Source organism: Chiloscyllium plagiosum, chromosome 8, assembly GCF_004010195.1.
Source record: "Chiloscyllium plagiosum isolate BGI_BamShark_2017 chromosome 8, ASM401019v2, whole genome shotgun sequence".
Taxonomy (NCBI): Eukaryota; Metazoa; Chordata; class Chondrichthyes; order Orectolobiformes; family Hemiscylliidae; genus Chiloscyllium; species Chiloscyllium plagiosum.
Genome location: NC_057717.1, coordinates 49,701,315 through 49,705,973, shown reverse-complemented (window position 1 = coordinate 49,705,973; position 4,659 = coordinate 49,701,315). Strand labels below are relative to the sequence as shown.

The 4,659-nt window shown below is 46.7% G+C and overlaps 1 non-coding gene across 1 annotated transcript; it reads left to right on the top strand.

Moving 5' to 3' along the window:
- The first annotated feature begins 4,345 nt into the window (after positions 1 to 4,345).
- On the top strand, positions 4,346 to 4,418 carry trnai-aau. The gene has a single exon. It is a non-coding gene; the product is annotated as a tRNA-Ile (tRNA).
- Positions 4,419 to 4,659: the final 241 nt, after the last annotated feature.

Genomic DNA, 4,659 nt, shown 5'->3' with positions numbered 1-4,659 from the left:
TAAACTCCACTCAGTCAGTCGCCTGAGGCTGGAATTGAACGCGGGTCTCTGGTGCGGTGAGGCAGCAGTGCTAACCACTGGACCACCGTGCCGACCATTAAGTATTGCTGGAAACCCCCATCTGGTTCACTTAATGCTCATTAAGGAAGGAAACTGCTGTCACAGAGTTATACAGACCCTACGGTCCAACTCACCCATACCGACGAGACATCCCAGTTTGGCCCATTTCCCTCTATACCCTTCCTATTCATGTACCCATTCGGATGCCTTTCAAATGTTGTAATCGTACCCCCCCTCTACTACTTCCTCCAGCATCTCATTCCATATACGCATCACCCTCTCCATGAAAATGTTACCCTTCAGATCCTTTTTAAATATTTGCCCTCTCAAGTTAAACCTCTGCCTTCTTGTTTGGACCCAGTCTGGCCAGAAATGACCCAAGACCTACAATAACATGGTTGACTCTTAACTGCCCTCTGAAATGGCGAAGTGATCAACTCAGTTCAATGGCAGTTAGGGATGGGCAACAACCTCACCAACCATCTTAAAACGGTGCATTCCTTTAATTCTGGCTCATTGTGTATCCCTTTCTCACTTCTCTGAATGTAATGCCACTTCTCTATGCTTGAAGCCATCCAGGCTCTGGGATTCCTCTCGTTCTTCCTGTGAAGCCCTTTCCATCAAGACTTTGGTGATCAGTCTTCATGGTCCTTCTCTGTCTCAGCATCAATTGCTGTGCGATTATGTCCCTGTGAAGCACATAGAATAACTTTACAATGTTAAGGACACTATATAAATGTATCTTGTTGATCTTGGCATTATTTTAATTAAAATGATGCAAGCCAGAACACACAAAAAATGTTTGTTCATTTACTGCACAGAGAGAGGTTGGTTTTCGGAAATATTCTGGGAAGAGGAAATGGCTGCAAATACTGGAAAATATTACAGGAAGAAGGAGGGTGTCGATGATGCAGTAAGGTACAGGGATATAGCGTGTATGTAGGTGCTGAAGAATTGTATAGCAATAGGGAGTGTCAGTAGGTGCTGGAGAATGTTACAGCAATAGTGTTACAGCAATAGTGAGTGGGCGTAGGTTCTCGAGACTGTTACATGATAGGAAGGCGTGTAGGTGCTAGGGAATAACGACAGGGATGGGAAGTGGGTGTCAGTGCTGGAGAATGTTGCTGGGATAGGGTGTGAGTGTCGCTGCTCGAGAGTATTGCAGGGATAGGGAGTGGGTGCCGGTGCTGGAGAACACTATCGTGATTCAGAGGCTTTAGGTGCTGGGGAATGTTACAGGGATAGGGAGGGTTGGAGGTTCGGGAGAATTTCACAGAGAAAATGATGAGTGTATGTTTTGGGGAATGATATAGGAATCGGGAGTGGGTGTAGATGCTGGAAAATGTTTCAGGACAGGTAGGGCAGAAGTGCTGCAGAAATGTTTAGGGAAAGGGAGGAATGTGGAAGCTGGAGAATGTTACAGGACAGAGAGTTGTGCAGATGTTATAGTAAGTTATACGTGTAGGGAAGCATATAGGGGCTGGAGAATATTACAGGTGGAGGGAAGGGCTGTCAAATTTTACAGGCATCCTTAGCGGGATAGGTGGTGGAGTATGTAACAGAGAAAGAGAGTGTGTATGTCGGCGATGGAGAAAGTGACAGGGACAGAGAGTAAGTATAAGTGTTGGAAAATGTGACAAGGAGAGGGAGAATGATAAAGGGATAGAGAGCAGAGCTGATGGTACAGATAGTGACAGGCATGGGGAATTCTGTTGGCGCTGGTGAATGTTACTTGAATAGACAGTTTGTATCAGGGTAACAGAATGTTACTTGGATAGCGCGTGTGTAGGGTCTGGCGAATTTACAGGAATCGGGAATGGGTGCAAGTGCTTATAGATGCTGGAGAAAGTCACAAGGATACGAAGTGTGTGTAGGTCCTGGAGTATATACCGGAATAGGCAGTGGGTATATATGTTGGAGAAAACCACAGGATACAGACGACTGCAGTTGCCGGAGAATGGTTTAGGGATTGGGTATAGGTACTGGAGAATGTTACAGGGAGAAGCAGAGATACAGTTTCCAGGGAATGGTAAAGCGGTATGGAGGTCTGCAGGTGCTGGACACTATTAAACGGATAGGGATGGGTGTAGGTCCTGGCGATTGCTTCATGACTAGCGAGTGGGTGCAGGACACTGAGATGTTCCGTAGATTGTGAGTGATGAATGTCCTGGTGAATGTGGCATGGGTTAGGAGTGGTGCAGGTGCTGTACAATGTTACAGGGCTAGGGTGAGGCTGCAGGGGCCAGAGAAGCTTACAGGGATGGGTAGTGGGTGTAGGTACTGGAGAATGTTACAGAGATCGGGAGTGGTATAGGTGCCAGAGAATGGTAAAGTTGTAAGGAAGGCTGTCGGTGCTTGGCAATCGTAAATGATGGGGAGGGGCGCCGGTCTTGGCGAATGTTACATGAATCGTGAGTGTCTGGCTCCGAGATGTTACATAAGTTGGGAGTGCTGAGGGTCTTGGTGAATGTGACAGCGATCAGGAGGGGTGTAGATGCCGGAGAATGTTACGAAGATATCGAGTGGATGAAGGTGCTGGACAATTTTACAGGATGAGGTTGTAGTCGTACTGATTGGAGATTTTACTGGGGGAGGAAGGGGGTTAGATTCTCGAGGATGTTATCCGGAGAGGCAGTGGTTGTCGGTGCTGGGGTATGTGTGTGGAGATATTACAGTGATATGGAAAAGGGTGGGCCCTGAGGGAATGATACGGGGATATAGAGTGGTGCAGGTGCTGGAGAGTTTTACAGGGCAAGTAAAGATGTCTAGATACTGGTGAATATTGCAGTAATAGAGAGCGGTGTATAAGCTGAAGAATGTTATTTTGGCAGTGAGGTGTGTCGATGCTGCAGTATGTTCCTGAGATAGCAACGTGTGTAGGTGCTGGAAAAGGGTGCAGGGAGAGAGTGGGACAATAAATGAAGACGTTTACAGGGATCGGGCGGGTGTCGGTGTCCGAGAATAGTTCAGCGACGAAGAGGAGTTGAAGTAGCTGAAAAATGTTAAAGCAAGAAAGCAATAAACAGCTGATGCAGGTCGGTTAGCTCAGCTGGTTATAGCGTGGTGCTAATAACGCGAAGGTCGCGGGTTTAATCCCCGCACCGACAATGTGATGGGCTAATGTGGTTAGCGGGGCTATGTCCGGGATTGCCGTTACTTTTACTTACACCGTCTGCAAGAACTTGTCACATGATCGGTTGAGATGTGTATTCATTCGAAAGCCGACCATGGCTGTCATGGAACATCAACTCGTTGGTTACATGCCGGATCTCAGCTCCGTTGCTATATTTCGAAACAACGTGCTCAAGGAAACTGGAAGCCTCACCTGCGCAATAAAACATTTGACAGGGATAGACGCACGACTTGATCGCTCTACCCATGATGACTGGTGGATGTTGTCTGCGGCAAATCATTCAGTCTCAAAGGTTTTCACAAACAAATGCAAAACATGAAATATATGCAGTATTAAGCAGGCCTGGCACAGTTTTGGAGGAGAACAAGAGATCAGGATTCAATTCAAATCAAAGTTTCGTTCATGTTATTTTCCTGGATCTCTGTTAATACTTGTCACACGACTTCCAGATCAGCTCCCAGCCTCTGACGCGCCAGGCAAAATAGTGAGAGAGTATTCAGCCTGTAAACGTTTGCACCTTTTCCATTTTCAAATGTAGGGTGTAGCATGCTGTCTGAAGCAATCATCTTATCAGCTGACCTGTCGCTGACAAACGCTGCAGGAAGGCGCGATGACTTGCTAAATATGCTGACAAACGAAGTTTGCACAAGCAACATGAGTCATTGAGCAAAACGTGCAATTGAGTTCTGAGCTGTTGCTGACACCAAAGCAACTGCGTCGTTCGGGAGCAGAAAGAATCCCACTGTTAGATTGCAATTCAAATGCATTTGGCATAAGGTTCGTAGCAGTTTATCAGCAGCACATAACCCTGACTCCAAAGGTCTGTGAGTATCCAGAAGAACAGTGAGCGATCGCTGAAGGTACGTTTCTCCAGACGATATTTGTCAACATGACAAGCTGCAGCTGAGCTGGTGGCATTGCGATTGAAATTGCATGCGGCCGTACATTGTGCTTAATTTTGGATATCAGAGCAAATGGTTAACTCGAGTATGGGCGTTCGGAAAAGTAAATGCTTTTTTTGTTGAAAAGCTTTGCAACGAAAGGAAACACTTCAGAATATGGTGCGATCGAGATGAAGCAAAAAAATGAACAGCCACCGTGGTTGTGAGCACCGGCAATATAGGCATTTCCTTTCGCGGCGGTCGCTGTATGGGTCGGTTATCTCAGCTGGTTAGAGCGTGGTGCTAATAACGCCAAGGTCGTGGTTCAATCCCCACACTGACCATGTGACGCGCTAATGTGTTTTAGCGGGGCTATGTCCGCGATGGTCGTTGCTTTTACTTTCACCGTCTGCAAGAATTGTCACATGATCGGTTGAGATGTGTATTCATTCGAAAGCCGACCATCGCTGTCATGGAACATCAACTCGTTGGTCAAATGCCGGATCTCAGCTCCGTTGCTGTATTTCTGAACAACGTGCTCCACGAAACTGGAAGCCTCACCTGCGCAATAAAACATTTGACAGG